The sequence below is a fragment of the Sander lucioperca genome, chromosome 3 (assembly GCF_008315115.2).
Source record: "Sander lucioperca isolate FBNREF2018 chromosome 3, SLUC_FBN_1.2, whole genome shotgun sequence".
Lineage (NCBI taxonomy): Eukaryota > Metazoa > Chordata > Actinopteri > Perciformes > Percidae > Sander > Sander lucioperca.
Genome location: NC_050175.1, coordinates 40,101,300 through 40,121,263, shown reverse-complemented (window position 1 = coordinate 40,121,263; position 19,964 = coordinate 40,101,300).

Below are 19,964 nucleotides of genomic sequence, written 5' to 3'. Positions count from 1 at the left end.
CAATACTCCACTTGTACAAATTGATGAACTTAAATATCTGGGCCTTTGGCTTGATTCACAACTCTCCTTTAGGTATCATATTAATTATGTTGTAAAAAAGATCAACTGTAATTTACAAATATTGTATCGCTCTATTAACTGTTTCACTCAAGTGATTAGGTTAAGAATTGTGTCACCGTTAATATTTCCTATATTAGACTATGCAGATGTTTATCAAAACACATCAGAATCAAATGTTAAACCATTAAATGTTGCTTTCAATAATATATGCAGATTTCTGCTGAGATGTCCTTTTACTACTCACCACTGTGTAATGTATGACTCACTGAACTTATTATCACCAAAAGTCAGAAGACAGTATCACTGGTACCAGGTTATTTTTAAATGTGTGTACTCTGATTATCCTCCTTACCTGAAGGAATATTTAATTCCATACAGACCCAGCTATTGATTGAGACACACTGAATATCCCTTCTTCACTGTCCGAAACATCTATAAAGAGAGTGGTAGATGTACCTTTAAATTTAAAGCCCCTTCAGACTGGAATAGCCTGCCTGGGTCGCTAAGATCTGTCACTTCTTTGCACTCTTTGAAAACATCAGTCTTTACTTGTATGCAAACTGTTGCTGTAAATGTTTTGCTCAAGTATGAATGGAGTTTTCTTTTATATACCCAAATATTTGGGATACTTTTTGTACTTTCCTTTTATTTATGTGTATACATGCGAGTATGGGTGTAGGTGTGCGTATGTATATTATGTATGTATGTATGTACAATGAGGGAAATAAGTATTTGAACACCCTGCTATTTTGCAAGTTCTCCCACTTAGAAATCATGGAGGTCTGAAATTGTCATCGTAGGTGCATGTCCACTGTGAGAGACATAATCTAAAAAAAAAAAATCCAGAAATCACAATGTATGATTTTTTAACTATTTATTTGAATGATACAGCTGCAAATAAGTATTTGAACACCTGAGAAAATCAATGTTAATATTTGGTACAGTAGCCTTTGTTCGTAATTACAGAGGTCAAACGTTTCCTGTAGTTTTTCACCAGGTTTGCACACACCGCAGGAGGGATTTTGGCCCACTCCTCCACACAGATCTTCTCTAGATCAGTCAGGTTTCTGGGCTGTCGCTGAGAAACACGGAGTTTGAGCTCCCTCCAAAGATTCTCTATTGGGTTTAGGTCTGGAGACTGGCTAGGCCACGCCAGAACCTTGATATGCTTCTTACAGAGCCACTCCTTGGTTATCCTGGCTGTGTGCTTCGGGTCATTGTCATGTTGGAAGACCCAGCCTCGACCCATCTTCAATGCTCTAACTGAGGGAAGGAGGTTGTTCCCCAAAATCTCGCAATACATGGCCCCGGTCATCCTCTCCTTAATACAGTGCAGTCGCCCTGTCCCATGTGCAGAAAAACACCCCCAAAGCATGATGCTACCACCCCCATGCTTCACAGTAGGGATGGTGTTCTTGGGATGGTACTCATCATTCTTCTTCCTCCAAACACAGTTAGTGGAATTATGACCAAAAAGTTCTATTTTGGTCTCATCTGACCACATGACTTTCTCCCATGACTCCTCTGGATCATCCAAATGGTCATTGGCAAACTTAAGACGGGCCTTGACATGTGCTGGTTTAAGCAGGGGAACCTTCCGTGCCATGCATGATTTCAAACCATGACGTCTTAGTGTATTACCAACAGTAACCTTGGAAATGGTGGTCCCAGCTCTTTTCAGGTCATTGACCAGCTCCTCCCGTGTAGTTCTGGGCTGATTTCTCACCTTTCTTAGGATCATTGAGACCCCACGAGGTGAGATCTTGCATGGAGCCCCAGTCCGAGGGAGATTGACAGTCATGTTTAGCTTCTTCCATTTTCTAATGATTGCTCCAACAGTGGACCTTTTTTCACCAAGCTGCTTGGCAATTTCCCCGTAGCCCTTTCCAGCCTTGTGGAGGTGTACAATTTTGTCTCTAGTGTCGTTGGACAGCTCTTTGGACTTTGCCATGTTAGTAGTTGGATTCTTACTGATTGTATGGGGTGGACAGGTGCAGCTAACTTTATGCAGCTAACGACCTCAAACACGTGCATCTAATTTAGGATAATAAATGGAGTGGAGGTGGACATTTTAAAGGCAGACTAACAGGTCTTTGAGGGTCAGAATTCTAGCTGATAGACAGGTGTTCAAATACTTATTTGCAGCTGTATCATACAAATAAATAGTTAAAAAATCATATATTGTGATTTCTGGATTTTTTTTTTTAGATTATGTCTCTCACAGTGGACATGCACCTACGATGACAATTTCAGACCCCTCCATGATTTCTAAGTGGGAGAACTTGCAAAATAGCAGGGTGTTCAAATACTTATTTTCCTCACTGTATGTATGTATGTATGTATGTATGTATGTATGTATGTATGTATGTATGTATGCATATGTGTATGTATGTATGGGCTAAATGTTGTCATGCCACTTAATACTGCAATATGTATTATACACGGATTTGTTTTCAATAAGGAGTCGGTGGGGTGGGTAGGGTGGGCGAGACGGGATGAGGGAGAGCTCTAGCGAGTGTGAATGTACATATGCTGTATTGTCTTTGTCTTATGTCTCGAGGACCCCCTCGAAAACGAGATGCTTCATCTCAAGGGGTTATCCTCTTAACAATAAATTTCAATTTCAATAAATATTCCGAATGCACTGTCCAAAGAATGCCTCTAAAACCTGAAAAATACCGGAATATCCCACGTCTTAATCGGAAAATGATATATTCGGAAAAAGGCATTATTCAGAATAGCCAACCCGAATATGCTGTTTACATGACTTGTATCAAATTCAGACTATTGTCATATTCGGAATACTAGTGGAATATTGCTGTGCATGTAAACATACTGATTGACACTGCGTTAGAGACTCCTCGGCTCCGATTGGTCGTTTTCCTCCCCCCTCCAGGTAAAGGCAGAGAAATGTCTTCTTTTTTTTTTTCTCACAGATTATCCGTCTCATGCACTACTTTCAGTATACAATGACAGTTTGAGCAAATATGACAAAGTTATTAGTCATAAAACTTACCAACTGAAACTGACGCTGACCCTTTTAATGTCAGTTTCTGCCATGTCTTTATTTTTGTTCCAAAACTGTTACAAACATTTGATTACTTACTTATAGTCTATGTAGGGCTGCCCTTGCCTTCAGCAAAGGATAGATCTGTAATTGTGTCCTATTCAAACTATGATCACAGTCAAGGGGACTAATGGGAATCATTAGGACACTGATTACTTTGAATGGCCATCTAATAACCAAAGAATGAAGAGAAAGAGTATTGTGCACCAGACATGGGAGACTCGAGTCACATGACTTTTTAGGATTTGAGACTTGCTTGATAAACATTCATGAAAGACTTGACTTTGACTTGATATTCATGACTTGACTTAGACTTGAAATTACTTGATTTTCTGTTTAATAAATACATATTTTTTCCCCTCTGATATTGAGAAGGAGTTAACTTTACGATGTTAGTGCTATTGCATGCACGAGAACCCGTTGATATGATGACGCGGCGGCAGACCTGCAGTAAATGAGACTGGCTACGGCTAGTAACTTAACGTCATGGATCCCTCTGCACCGAAAATAATAAAGTTTGGCTATAAGGATTACACATCTGACCAGGCAAAGAAGAAACGAACTGTCTGCAGTACAACAATTTCTGACGTCAACCACCACCACGTCGAATTTCATCAGACACTTCAAATCGGGAGAGATTCGGGTTCCAGTCCCCATATTCAGCTGAACCACTATTTGGACGTTTGTGATGGACAGAACTCCCTTCAGTTTTGGGCCATGAATAAGCACCAGGGGCGCCGTATAGGGGGGGGCCCATGACTGACAGGGGCCCCAAAAAATAGGTAAAAACTAATATAAAATTATTAAACCATCATCATTCAGTATATATATTTCAAGTATAATAAAATTAATGATCTCTTTGTTTTTTCTTGTTTTTGGCAGTAAAAGTTAAATATCCCCATTAACCAAAAAGTAAACATCCATATTGACCGACCACCCCCCTGTATCTGCATGAAATGGTTTGGTCCTGCCTTAGCGCTCAGTAACGGTGTTTGTGTTTAGTTGCCATCAGTAGATGCGCCAGAACTACAGTGACTACAGTGTTACCAAGTAACATTAAATCAAAATCTGGTTTTCAAAAAAGGAAAGAGAGAAAAGAGAGAGAGGAAAGACAAAGGAAAGGTTGTCAAACTGTAACTCAGTTTTTCTCCAAGAAAGGTGGGTAGCCTATAGTCTGTGAGTGGTATTAACCTATTGGCTTAATGTCCATAGTGAAATAAGCTAGCTGGCTACAGACTAGTGTTAGCCTACATTTAATCACCATTTAATCAGTGCAGGGAAACGTTTAGCAAGATATCCATATTAAATCATTGTCCCTGCCCCTTTTAGCAGACTTAACAGATGAGTCAGCAGCATCCCAGTACTGTGCCCCTCCCTGTCCCAGTGAAGAAGGTGAGCAACATTGTGTTCAATGACATGCCAGTTAGCATCATTGCAGGGAGTCTGTGGGGATTTCTCTGTCTCTCTTGCTCTTTTTACCATTACAAAAAAGAAAATGAAATATGTATTAATGACAGAAATTCAAACACATTAATAACAATTATTTTCTCACATAATGACCATTATGAAATAAAATAAAAAAACAACAACCTACTGTCTGTACTGGATGCTGGACAGTTGGAAACAGTGAGTAGCTTACCTGAGCCTGCATGTAAGATACAGACAATATTAACTGTATTGAACTACAAGAAGCAAGACAGTTGCAAGCCTTTAATAATTAGTTATGTAAAGCTTTTGGGACAATTAGGTCCTAGAGATGTGGTGACAACAGCTGCGCAGAGGGGGCCCAATTTGATTTTTTGTCATGGGGCCCAAAATTCCTGGCGGCGCCCCTGATAAGCACACCCTCCCCTCTTTGCTCAAGGTGGCGGTAAGAGCGAATAAAACTAGGCACACATACATATTACACAAATCACACACACGCACACACACGTAAGTATGTGAATAAAGCTAGGCACACATACACACCCAACACACTCTGCACTCACACACACATACACACTTTCACTCACCAATATTAAAAACTTTTCACTCACTCTCTCTCTCACACACGCACATATTCACTCACAAATACACTGACAAATATTAACATATGCTATCCATTCCATGTGATAAATACACTCAGTCAATCTCTCCAAATTGCGCAATGGTGGTGGGATTCAGCTACTCTTTAAGAGAAGGAAAGGTTAAAGGATGTGTTTCTGTCCCATAACAGTGAGGCATGTTTGAAGAATATTATTTGACTTAGAAACCATTATACTTGAATTGTTTGAATTAATTTCATGATTTGATGTCATGTTTGAGGCATATTAAACAAATATGTATGTTGATTTATTGTTGGCCTACTATCAGTTTTTTTATCTGTATAAATTTAAACTGTTCAGATGTATGTGGCTTAGACGCAATGCCTTTTGAATATTGAGTAGGAAAAAATGCAAATCAAACTGCAGCAGTTCATAACCACTGTCTTTAGCTTGTTTAAAAATGGAAACTTTTGTATGACTTGACTCGCTTGACCAAAGCTATGACTTGACTTGCTTGATTGTCACAAAAAATGACTTGGACTTGCTTGATACTTGAAGGTTAAGACTTGAGACTTACTTGTGACTTGCCCATGTGTGACTTACTCCCATCTCTGTTGTGCACACCTCACAATATTCCCTTATTCAAAGATGGTAAGGCCCTACAGAAACTGCTATGCAAACTCAGCAGTGGTTTGACGAGCACCAGGAAGCTACTCCCCAATCACAAGATCTAAAACCTGGTGGGAAGTTTTGGAGCAAAGAAAAGTAGGGTAAAGCAGAGTTCAGTGCAGCAATATGTATCACTTCACCACAGGCTCTTAAAATGTATTTATATGCAGACATGTTATAGGAAGAACATACATGACATGCCATCAATTATATATCCTCTATTTTGAGAATTTTAGAACTTTTAAATATTCTGATAAGCCAGGAAATGTGAATACGTCCTGCAATAAACAATTTAAACTTGTATTACAAGAGACTGGAACATTTAGTTGGCATTAAAGGAATCGCACTAAACTGGTTTAAGTCCTACTTCTCTGATCGATCGCAATTTGTTAATGTTAACAATAAACCCTCCAATTACCCTAAAATTAACCATGGCGTTCCTCAAGGCTCAGTGCTTGGACCAATTCTATTCTCCTTATATATGCTTCCTCTAGGCAATATTATTAGGAAACACTCAATTAACTTTCACTGTTATGCGGATGACACCCAATTATATCTGTCAATCAAGCCAGACGAAACCAGCCAGCTAGCTAAACTTCAAGCTTGCATTAAAGATATAAAATCATGGATGGCCTACAATTTCCTGATGTTAAACTCAAACAAAACCAAAGTTATTGTGCTGGGCCCGAAACACCTACGAACCTCATTAGCCGAAGATATAATTACTCTGGATGGCATTGCCCTGGCCTCCAGTACTACTGTCAGAAATCTAGGAGTTATTTTTGATCAGGATCTATCCTTTAACGCCCATCTAAAACAAACCTCTAGAACAGCCTTTTTTCACCTTCGTAACATTGCTAAAATTAGGAACATCCTATCTCAAAACGATGCTGAAAAACTAGTCCATGCATTCGTTACTTCCAGGCTGGACTACTGTAATTCCTTACTATCAGGATGCTCAAATAAAACCCTTAGGACTCTCCAGCTGATCCAGAATGATGCAGCGTGTGTTCTGACAAGAACGAAGAAAAGAGATCATATTTCTCCTGTATTAGCTTCTCTCTATTGGCTTCCTGTAAAATCCAGGATTGAATTTAAAATCCTTCTTCTGACCTATAAAGCTCTAAATGGTCAAGCTCCTCCATATCTTGAGGACCTCTTAGTACCTTATTGTCCAACTAGAGCACTACGCTCCCAGAATGCAGAGTTACTTGTGGTTCCTAGAGTCTCTAAAAGTAGAATGGGAGGCAGAGCCTTCAGCTATCAGGCTCCTCTCCTGTGGAACCAGCTCCCAATCTGGGTTCGGGGGGCAGACACCGTCGCTACATTTAAGACTAAACTGAAAACTCTCCTCTTTGATAAAGCTTATAGTTAGGGAGTGAGGAGTTGCAGTGAACGCCTAGACCGGCGGGGCAGGGTGTATAGCTGCAGACACAGCACCCCTGCTTTTCTCTGCTTCTCTTTACAGTCATCAGATTTACCTATCGTATAATCAATAATATAGTGCCTCTCCTAGTTATGCTGTTATAATTCTAGACTGCCGAGGAAGTTCCTTCTTATGACACGCTCTTTTCTTTTGTTTCCTTTTATGCACATCCTGTCTCAGAAGTGCTTATTACTCACCTAGCTCTGGGGAGTTTACTCCCCGGAGTCCTTATGTTTCTTCTTCGCCCAGAACATCGCCTCGGATTAGGGCGACACCAAGACCTGGGTCTTGGGTGCAGCTGTGGCTATGGACCTGCTACACCCTGCTATGCTCTGCGATTCCCTGCAATGCCCGACTACGTCCTGCTGCGTCCACCGCGTCCACGCATGCTCTGCTGTGCCACGCTACATCCCGTACCGTCATAACCCCAACCGTCAGACACCGCCCACCAAGAGTCTGGGTCTGCCGAGGTTTCTTCCTAAAAGGGAGTTTTTCCTCGCCACTGTCGCAATAGCCACTGCTAATGCTTGCTCTTGGGGGAACTATTGGAATTGCTGGGGCTTTGTAAATTATAGAGTGTGGTCTAGACCTACTCTATCTGTAAAGTGTCTCGAGATAACTCTTGTTATGATTTGATACTATAAATAAAATTGAATTGAATTATTAGAGTGAATCGAGGGATCTTCTAAAAGTTTTTGTTGTCATGCGTTGTTTTTTATCTGTTTTTTTGTCCACTCTCCATAAAGTACACTTCATTTATTATGATAAAATTAATGCATATTAACATTGCGTTTGATTGTAAACTTACATTGTGCACACACTGCAATGGACTAGTACTGGGAAACACAGCGATAGTACTGACAGCTAGGCATAGGGCTGTTTACCGGATTCAAGGTACCAAATCCAGGTCCTCGCCACTCTGTGGGCAACCGGCTGTTTCCAGAGGGAAATGGCAGACAGCTAAGTGTTGTTTTTTTTTAAAAATATTATATACAATCTTCAACTTTATCACTAAGGCTTGTTTGGATATAATATATAGTTATACTGTTATATCGAAGCTGTCCCTGAGTGCAGTAATGCCTGCCGTTTTGGACAGTATTATTAATATAGGTAGTCTATAGATCAGGTTTACCTACACTGTGCAAGAACAGGCCAAAATTATAATTCAATTTGCAGCAATTCCTGAATGACTGAGAAGTTTATTGCTTTTTCCCCGCCAGTCGTCATGATTCGGCGACGAAAGAACAACTGCCAGGGTCATTAACATACTGATCAGCATTCATGAGGGGCTTTGCGTTGACTATTTATGGTTAAAAATGGGCGTGTACGAGGCAGGATAAGAGGCTGATTCACGTACGCACACTTGTGGGTAATCTGATTTATAAAGGGAACATTGCTTACAGATGTGCATACGCACAGTTTTTTAATTCAGAATTTTTTTTGCCGTATGCCGTTTTTGGCTTTTGGGCGTACGTACACTTTTAGTAAGGTTCCTATGCACAGTTTTATAAATGAGACCCCTGGGTATTATTTTTTTGTGCGAACATATGCAGCTTCTTCTTCTCTGGTTGCAAGTCGCAATTAAAAAGAAGTAGAAGAAGAACTGCAATGTGTTGGACGGTCGGACCAGTGTCGGCGAGCCGCAAACTGAGTGGGAGACGCTAGCATGGACGTGAATGCAGCGTGAATGAGCTGTTATCCCTCAAAAATGTCAGCTCATGGGAAAGAAAGAAAGGTTGATACAGAGTGCCGAGTTTTTAAGCAAACGTGGACGCTTAAGTATGTATTTACTGAAGTCAAAAAAGTAAAGCCGTGTGCTTAGTTTGCGGAGAACAGATCGCTGTGTTAAAGGATTTTAATATGAATCGCCACTACAATACTAAACACACAGAGAAATACAACAACTTGACTGATGCCAACAGGTTCTCACACTCATCTCGTAAAATACGGACGCTTGGTCAGGTGCCTTTGTCGTTCTTATTGACGCTAAAAGTCTCCTTTAGCGCTATAAGTAAACGCGCTTGGTCGGGACTATTGCCGTCCCTTTAGCGCTATAAGTAAACGCGCTTGGTCGGGACTATTGCCGTCCCTTTAGCGCTATAAGTAAACGCGCTTGGTCGGGACTATTGCCGTCCCTTTAGCGCTATAAGTAAACGCGCTTGGTCGGGACTATTGCCGTCCCTTTAGCGCTATAAGTAAACACGCTTGGTCGGGACTATTGCCGTCCCTTTTGACGCAGTTATGTTAAGGAAAAGGTCGTGGGTGGGCTTACGGTTCCATGACACGCGGGAAGAACGGGATGGTTATGTTTAGGAAAGGGTCGTGGGTGGGCATACGGTTCTGTGACACGCGGGAGGAAAATAAAAAAGCGACTATAGCAAGCGTGACAAGCGGGATGCGAACCCCGCTCTCCTGGGTGAAAGTCCTGTGTTTGTTTGACCCATCCACCACCCCAACCAACCTCCTTGCGCGGAAATTCGCCCTTACATACTACTCGCTAAATCCTATCTAACTGCTGCTCTCCCCAGTGCGTTACACAAATACGCTGAAAGACGCCTTTTTCGTCACATCAGACGCTGACAGCCACTGTCCAAACGTCCTTATTTTACGAGTTCAGAATGAGAACGGGTTGCTGATGCAGAACGGGCACGGACATCGGAAACTTTGCTAGTTCAGCTGCAAAAGCAACAACAAGGCATCCAGGGATGCAGCAGTCAAGACCAGCTTTGTGATATCCCAAAAAAAAACCGCCCAAAACAGTAAGCCATTTTCTGAAGGGGAGTTTATTAAAGAGTGTTTGGTGGACTTTGCTGCGCTAATATGCCCAGAGAAAAAAAGACACGTTTGAGAACGTGCCGCCTGACATAAAATTAATATTGAGCAGAATTGAGTTTAGCCCATTGGTCCAGCCCTCCGCAACAGTCCCTGTTTCTCATGTGGCCCCTTTGGAAAATGAATTGCCCACCCCTGCTGTAGGACAACATATGTAGGAGACTGGCTAAATTAATTCACATACATCTAATTAGCTCATACGGGCTACTTAGGTGTGTAGAAGCTAGCTGCTAGTCTGGGCTGTGAACATTAGGGTCTAACCCGTTTATGGAGTCAAAACACGTGACGTTGCCTTGATTTGCATTATAACTGTTGTTTGTTTGTGAAGAAAAGGATGGCCCTCAGAACTAACAATGTATGGTACTTTCACTTTCAATTGATTGAAAACGTTTTATGGGATGGTCTGAACTAAAATTGCACATTATACCTTTCTAAGGGTCGTAAATGTCATGTGTGACATGTGTTGTATTGATAGTGTGCAGTGTTCAAAAATAAAATACATTGTGTTCAATGGAAAAAAAAAAAAAAAGTAGTTTTTTTACCCAGACAATAAAAAAATAATACATTTATAGCTGTAGGTTATAGGTTTTGCTGAAGGTTATCATACCATCAGAATCTCATACTGGCCCATGCCTACTGACAGCAGTGAGTTATATTATATTATATTTTTTGTACACACCATCTGTTTTTATATTTGTTTATTTCTCATCAAATTAAACAAATATAAATATGTATTGTGATGCAAGAACTGAAGAGGTGATAATGATTAATGTGGCATCCTTGGATTTCCTGCAGAATTCTCTGAATCCCCCATCTACAACTGGCACCTGCAAGTAGACCCAGATGTACAATGCCCATACCTCTTTCATGACTTGAACATGAAGAGAATCATTTATTTCAGCTTGTGCTTGATTTGAAGAAAACTTTGTAAAACACCAACCAATACAATATGTGTGTGTGTGTGTGTGTGTGTGTGTGTGAAAAATCATTTACTTAAATGTAGGAACCTTAGTGGATTGAGGTGGGATCCAGCAAAGCCACTTACGCACTTTTTATGAAAATTCTGACATTCACTAATGTTTTCTTATCTTGGATTTGTTCTTAGCTAAGAACAAAATCTACGAACACTCAAGAGCACTCTTATGCACATTTGAATGATGACAATTTGCTCCAAATAATTGGTTACTGCAATTTATTTAATTCTACAGTTGTTTACAATGATAGTATTGTACTGTAATGTATTTCTGATCATTTCTTGAAGAAAAAAAAAAATCATAGTATGCAAAGAAACACTAACACTGCAATTTACATCAGCAATTAAACTGATTAAATCCTGCGTTACTTGGTGATTGATCCCGCTATTTATAAGGCCAAAATGGAGTGTTTTTTACTTCGTTACATTTTGCAGCAATTATCTATACTTTCTACTCCACTACATTTCTACAACTTTCCGTTACATTTTCTGATCAGTTTTTCCCCCTGCCAAAATGTCTTCCTGACCGTCACGTTTCTCTCACCAGTAAAGTTTGGTTGCCATAGATATATATGTGGGCACCGCGATCCTTCATCGGCTTCCATGCCGGCTCCGGTGCTCCAGAGCCCGGGCGCAGCGCCGTTGACTCTCGGTAATACAGCCTCCGGTAAAAGTGAAAATGTTTGTTTTTTATTATTCCCGTTTTTAAATCATAGTTGCCTCTCCACAGTATCGTTTACTCCTCCGCCAGGCAGCGTAAGACGCGTTCATATCTTATTTGGACCTCTTCACATCTCATCCCCATTGTCGCTGCTTCACACACTTTATTTGCTTACTCGCATGGTTAAAGAAAGTAAAACCGTCTTAAAATACATCCATGAACAAAACCAACCGCATTCCGATTCTAACAACATATTTCCGTTTTATGCTGGTTAGGATAGGAACTTCTTTTAAAAGCCAGCTGGCCTTGTTTGTGGTGGTGGACATCTACTTTTACTAAAGTAAATATGTCTCTGGTTATTTGTACTTTTACTTAAGTACTGAGATTGAGTACTTCCTCCACCACTGCAATGTACAAGTCATCTGCGACTCCGACAATTATCTCTTGAACGCAGTCTCCCGCTTCCCAGGAGGTGCACAGGAAATGTCATGTCCTTATATGGGAATTTGCAGGGCATTTTCTTATGCTAATTAAGAACAACTGGTACGTGCTTTCAATTACGAAGACGTGGGATTCATCAATCCTAAGAACACAGGTGCGAACAATTCTGCTGTGTAAGAACACGTCATTTATCCGACATAGACTTGTCTTAGGGACTTTCTTAAGAACATATTTAAGAGAAAACTTAGGAAGACATTGGTGAATGAGGCCCATTGAGCCTAACACATTATACATTCCGAAATATCATTAAAATGGAGAGTGAAATGATTGAAAATATACAACATCTGTTTAGATTCTCTCATGAAGGTCACAGGAAATGGTGCATGACTGCCAAGCATGGAAGGTTGACATGGTTCACAGCTTACACAATTATACACACTTTGAACACAATCAGTTATGTGCTGACTGGAATTCTCTGTAATTTTAGGGGCAGGTGTTCTCTTTCTTCTTCATATTCTCTCACTGCAGCAGAAAATGATGGAAAAAAAAAAAATCTTCAGCAGATATGTCACGCTCAAGTAACACACATAGGCTGTTCTTTGACATTCACCAAGCAGTTAGCATCAAGACAGAGGAAGCTGTCTGGTTTCCTTGTTCTGAGAGTTATTCACTGAATAAAACTGCACCTGTCCCTGCAAAAAAAAAAAAAAAAAAAATCCTTGGCTGCATGTGATAATATTAGCAGCGATGTGGACTTGTTTTTGTTTTAAAATAACATTGCTGCTAAATAAATTTTGTAATTCTCCTCCTGCAAGTGTCCAGCAAATCATGTAAATGTAAAACTACTTTTAGCATAACGAGAATGTGGGTTGTGGGTTTAAGCTGTAATATGTTTTGCTTTGGATGTGAAGGTTCTCATTATGGTTCTGTTTGGCTCCAGGCCCATGGCAAGCAGCTGCAGGTAAATTAACTTATTCACAAAACCAAAAGCAACAAAATGCTGGAAAATACGTGCAAAGAAAAAGCATAAATACATAAATTAAGACAGAAGAAATACAGAATATAATAAAACAATTGTCATTACTACACTCATCCACATGGTGGTGCTCTTTTATTAATTTTGGGCAGCAAAAGAGAAGCTTATGACTTACAGTATTTCAACAAATGTACCCTCCAGATTTGATTTTGGCTCAAAAAAGGTGGGTTTTGTTCAATGTTTTACCATTTATATTACAGTTCTGTTTACATTTATATTTGAAAAGTTTGACTTCAGGATAAAAGTTTGTTTTTATGAATATTACAAGTGTAAGCAGACGTTTCACAACAATTGATGAACTAAATATTTTAAGGAACACACGTTTAGATGTGGATATTAAAACACAAGGTCTTTGAGTTATGGTTTTATCTTTTTGTGTACAGTTGTTCAATAGATTGTAGTGCGAACGCCAAGTAGACATACCAAACATGTCATTTGGAGAAATTAAACTGTGGCTGTCCTGATATAGAACATGTATCTCAGTGCGTCAGTGTATTTTATTATGAATATGAATTCAAAGATAAGCAAAATGATGAAAATAATAGGAAATGATGTCCAAGTGAAAACCAACGTGTCTGGGTGCTGCACACTAAACATGCAACAATTTATTCTGATCAAATAATGTCATGTCAGTCATAAGTAATGTGTGCCCTGAACAAAGGTGTCAGCTAATGAAATATTTACTGCCATGGTCTTTGTGACAGCTGTCAAATGTAAATTGCACAGTTCTTTTGGGGACAAATGTATTCATCCAAATGGATGACCTGTCAGGGCTCTTTGAAAATGTTCTGTTGCCTTTACCAAGACAATAGGCTGTGACCGTTTAATTGAAACATAAGTACTATTTTGATCTTAACCCTCCTGTCCGTCCATACTTTACACTTCAGTGATACGGTTTAATGATCAATGCTTTGTGTGACTGTCTTGAGATACAGTTAATTAAACATTGAAACATATCAGCCTCATTACTCTGTGCATATCTAGCTGCCAATCATCCATCATCCTTTTATCCAGCTGCATCGTTGCTATTCTTCACACACTTAGTCACCATCTGCCAAAAACTAAATAATTTAGCACCAATATCTACCTACCGCTGTTTCATTTGCTTTACCAGAATACTGAAAAGTCCTGTGAGAGCTGTCCTTGTGTTTTTTATCTGTGCTTTGACACTGATAATCAACCACAACAAATTAAAACTGCATTGGTCTTGTAAGCAAGTGAAATTTGTTTTTACTATCTTTAGGCCGGGCTTTAAGATCCCTGTGATACACGTGACACAAATTACTTAATCTCTGTCTGTGCCTCATACCACCACTGTTCACCTACTTTACAGCTCTGCACTGAAGTGTTGGGACATGTGAGTGAATGTCTTGGCAAGACACTCTGTTCTTAAGAATTTCTCCTGGATTTGCACTAATTAGCCAACCTTCTTATCACTGTGAAAACATGATTTCATGACCCCCCGTTTACACTCATTTTGGTGATCTGAACACAAGTGGACAGCCGCCACCAGCTGGCTGTCACGTCTGACTGGAGCTTCTCAAGTCCGACAACATCGGAGCAAATGTGCAATTGGCCATACATTTTTGTAAAACTGCCCATATTCAAACTCTACACAGTTGATTTCTCGCATAAAAAAAGTCTCAAAAGTGAATTTAGTGATGAAATAGACAAAATAGTTGTTGGCTGCAGCTGCTATGGCAAACTCCCGATTTAGATTCTAGAATCGATTGCTTTTCCTTGGGTTCCCGGATGTTAACACTTTAAACATTACATTTTGCAGCTGAATTTGGCCTGTTGAATTTTAGGAAGTTGAAAATATATTAGTTGACATTGTATTTTGCATCTGAATTTGGTATATTGAATTATTTATGTTGAATTTTGGATTCAATTCAATTTTATTTATAGTATCAAATCATAACAAGAGTTATCTCGAGACACTTTACAGATAGAGTAGGTCTAGACCACACTCTGTAGTTTACGAAGCCCCAACTATTACAGTGGTTGCCTCAAGAGCAAGCATTAGCAGTAGCTATTGCGACAGTGGCAAGGAAAAACTCCCTTTTTTGTTAGGAAGAAACCTCGGACAGACCCAGACTCTTGGTAGGCGGTGTCTGACGGCACCAGTTGGGGGAGTGGTGAATGGTGGCAATAATAGTCATAATAAAGATAGTGAAACAGTGATCACAATGGTAGTCGTAGTAGTTCATGTCGTAGTTGGGTACAGCAGGGCGTTACGGGGTGTAGTGTGGCACAGCAGCCTGGGTGGACGCGGTTGGACGCAGCAGGACGCAGTCGGACACTGCGGGGAATCGCAGAGCGTAGCAGGGTGTAGTAAGTCCATAGTGTCAGCTGCACCCAGGACCCCGGTGTAGGTGCCACCCAATTCCAAGGCGATGTTCTGGGTGAAGAAGAAGCAAAGGGACTCCGGGAAGAAAACTCCCCAGAGCTAGGTTAGTAACAGGCATTTCTGGGACTAAGATGCACACAAAAGGAGACAAGTCAAAAGAGAGAGGAGGGAGCAGCTCATTGTGTCCTTTGAAGGAGCTTCCGACAGCAGTCTAGAGTTATAATAGCATAACTAAGAGAGGCAGGCTAAAGAGAGGGGCCCTGGACCGGGCTCGTACTCTCCCCTGCCGGAACGGGCTTGTACTTCCTGCCTCCCTCTACTCTACTCTACTATGCTGCAACTCCTCACTCCCTAACTATAAGCTTTATCAAAGATGATGGTTTTCAGTTTATTCTTAAATGTGGCGACGGTGTCAGCCCCCCGAACCCAAGTTGGGAGCTGGTTCCACAGGAGAGGAGCCTGGTAGCTGAAGGCTCTGGCTCCCATTCTACTTTTAGAGACTCTAGGAACCACAAGTAGCTCTGAGTTCTGGGAGCGCAGTGCTCTAGTGGGACAATAAGGTACTAAGAGCTCTTCTATGTATGATGGTGCTTGACCATTTAGTGCTTTGTAGGTCAGGAGAAGGATTTTAAATTCAATCCTGGATTTTACAGGAAGCCAATGCAGAGAAGCTAATACAGGAGAAATGTGATCTCTTTTGTTAGTTCTTGTCAGAACACGTGCTGCAGCATTCTGGATCAGCTGGAGGGTCTTGAGGGACTTATTTGAGCAGCCTGATAGTAAAGAATTACAGTAGTCCAGCCGGGAAGTAACGAATGCATGGACTAGTTTTTCAGCATCGTTTTGCGAGAGGATGTTCCTGATTTTGGCAATGTTACGAAGATGGAAAAAGGCTGTTCTTGAGGTTTGTTTTAAGTGGCCGTTAAAGGATAGATCCTGGTCAAAAATGATTCCTAGATTTCTGACAGTAGTGCTGGAGACCAGGGCAATACCATCTAGGGTAGCTATATCTTTAGATAATGAAGTTCGGTGGTGCTTGGGTCCCAGCACAATAACTTCCGTTTTGTTTGAGTTTAACATCAGAAAATTGTGGGTCATCCAGGATTTTATATCTTTAACGCACGCTTGAAGTTTGGCTTAGTTGACAGATATAATTGGGTGTCGTCTGCGTAACAGTGAAAGTTAATTGAGTGTTTCCTAATAATATTGCCTAGAGGAAGCATATATAAAGAGAATAGAATTGGTCCAAGCACTGAGCCTTGAGGAACGCCATGGCTAACTTTAGCGTATTTGGATGGTTTATCGTTAATATTAACAAATTGGGATCGCTCAGAAAAATAGGACTTAAACCAGCTTAGTGCGATTCCTTTAATGCCAACTAGATGTTCCAGTCTCTGTAACAGGATGGTATGGTCGATAGTGTCGAATGCAGCACTAAGATCCAATAAGACAAGTATGGAAACAAGTCCTTTGTCAGCAGCAGTTAGAAGGTCGTTAGAGTTAGTTAGATTTTCACCAGTGCCGTCTCTGTGCTATGATGCATTCTAAATCCTGACTGAAAGTCTTCAAATAGACTATTCCTATGCAGAAAGTCACACAATTGATTAGCGACTACCTTCTCAAGGATTTTGGAGAGAAACGGGAGGTTAGATATAGGTCTATAGTTGGCTAAGACCTCAGGGTCGAGGGTGGGTTTTTTCAGAATAGGTTTTATCACAGCTACTTTAAAAGACTGCGGTATGTGACCCGTTAATAAGGACATATTGATCGTATCTAGTAATGTGGTATTGACCACGGGTAGTGCTTCTTTAATGGGGTCTAAGAGACAGGTAGTTGGCTTAGCTGAAGAGACCCTTAACATTAATTGTTGGAGGTCTAAAGGATAAAAGCCGTCTAAATATGTATCAGGTCTTATCGTTCTCTCTAGCCCTCCTGCGCCCAATGGTGAGTCGTTAGAAGCTGTGGGCAGAAGGTGATGAATTTTTTCTCTAATTGTTATAATTTTATCATTAAAAAAGGTCATGAAGTCATCACTGCTCAGAGCTATAGGAATAGATGGCTCAACAGAGCTATGACTCTGTTAGCCTGGCTACAGTGCTGAAAAGAAACCTTGGGTTGTTCTTATTTTCTTCTATTAGTATTGAGTAATAGTCTGATCTGGCATTTCTGAGGGCCCTCCTATAATTTTTTAGACTATCTTGCCAATCTACACGAGATTCTTCCAGTTTGGTGGAACGCCATTTACTTTCAAGTTTTCGTGAGATTTGTTTTAATTTGCGAGTTTGGGAGTTATACCAAGGTGCTAGTTTCCTTTCCTTCATCATCTTCTTTTTGATAGGAGCAACCAAGTCTAAAGTAGTCCATAGGCAGGCCGTAGCAGCGTCTACAAAGTTATCAAGTTGGGAGGGACTAAAGTTAACATAACGGTCCTCTGTTATATTAAGGCATGACATTGTGTTAAGTGCTGTTGGAATATCTTCCTTAAATTTAGCTATAGCACTGTCAGATAAGCATCTAGTGTAGAAACTTTTATTTAATTTCGTATAGTCTGGTAGTAGGAATTCGAAAGTTATTAAAAAATGGTCTGATAATAAAGGATTCTGCGGAAATACTATTAAATCGACAATTTTGATGCCATATTCTAGCACAAGGTCGAGGGTGTGGTTAAAACAGTGCGTGGCCTTATGCACCCTCTGACTGAAACCAATAGAATCTAGCAGTGAATTGAAAGCAGTACTAAGGCTATTGCTGTCAATGTCCACATGGATATTAAAATCACCTACAATAAGTACTTTGTCTGATTGAAGGACTACGCATGATAAAAACTCTGAGAATTCAGATAAAAACTCAGAATATGGACCTGGTGCTCGGTAAACAACAACGAATATAATTGGCTGTACTGTTTTCCATGTTGGGTGTTGAAGATTAAGAACAAGGCTTTCAAACGAGTTATAATTTAGTTTAGGTTTAGGATTAATTAACAGGCTCGAGTCAAATATGGCTGCAACTCCCCCTCCTCGGCCTGAGCCTCGTGGAATTTGGGTATTATGACTGGGAGGAGTGGCTTCGTTTAAACTAACATATTCGTCATGGCCCAGCCAGGTTTCGGTGAGGCAGAGTAAATCAATTTGGTTATCTGATATCAATTCGTTTACCAATAATGCTTTCGATGACAGAGATCTAATATTTAATAATCCACATTTGATTTTCCTATTCTGTTCTATCGTTGCAGTGGTTGTTTTAATTCCAATTAGGTTGTTTAGTATAGCACCTCTTTTGTTAGTGTTTTGTTTAAACGGTCTCAGTCGGGGGACAGACACGGTGGTTATGGGATTATGAATGGGTGATTGCTCTGAAGGGAGCACAGAGGGGCGTGTAGCGCTGTATCTCTGATTATTGACTTTGAGAGAGTGTGTCTGGTCAGTGTGCTTGTGGGAGTGTTTACGGGATGTAAACAGTCAGAGGTCTGGGTATGCAGGGCGTGGTGCAAATTTCCACGTAGCATCTGGCTTCCGCGTGTATTGGGATGAATCCCATCCCTGCTGAACAGGGAGCCACGTTCCCAAAACAGATTGAAGTTGTCAATAAAACCTATCTTGTGAATGCTGCATGTGAGCTGGAGCCAGGTGTTAAGGGAGAGTAGTCTACTAAAGAGGCATGAGCCTCAATGAGAGTGGTAAAGTCTCGCCTTGTGCGCTCACACTCCTGAATCCGAGTGGACATGTCGTTATGTCCACAATGGACCACGATGCGTTTGATAGAGGTCGGAAATGAGGGTATCAGGTCCATAACTTTAGCCAGGATGTCTGCAACTTTGGCTCCGGGAAAACAGTGTGTGACAGCATTATGAAACCGTAGGTCTCTAGTGATGGAGTCCCCAATAATTACTGTGGTTAGGGGGAAGAGCGGACGAGGAGTGGGGGGGTGTGGATAGCCGGTGACGGGAGCAAAACAGTCAGTGTCGGTTTCAGATGGGCAGGGAAAAGAAGAGGAAGATTGCTTACCGTTCGGTTGTGGGGATTGTTTTTGAGGAACGTTGTCATTTGGCCGATCCAGGCAGTGTAGGCCACCGGACCGTCTGACTACCGCATCCCTCAGAAGCTTTCGCCGTGCGGTAGCAATCGTCTTCCGTGACGACGGCTAGTCAGTCTGCTTTGAAGCGGGGCGAGCCCGGTGAGCCGCATTGGCCGCCACCGGCTCCGACTCCGACAAGGCATTGAAGCGGTTGGAGAGGCTGAGGGCAGGAGGCGATGGAGCCCTACCCGAGGCTCTCTTTCGGCCGCAAACCACCTCAGTCCAGGGTGGCTTGATAACCGGTGACGAGCAGGACGATGGGCGTGGGCAGGCAGCTGGGTCCCATGGCGCGGTATCCTGGAAGGCCGCCGAGAGAGATGAGATCCGGAGCGACTGATTATGAGCCACGTC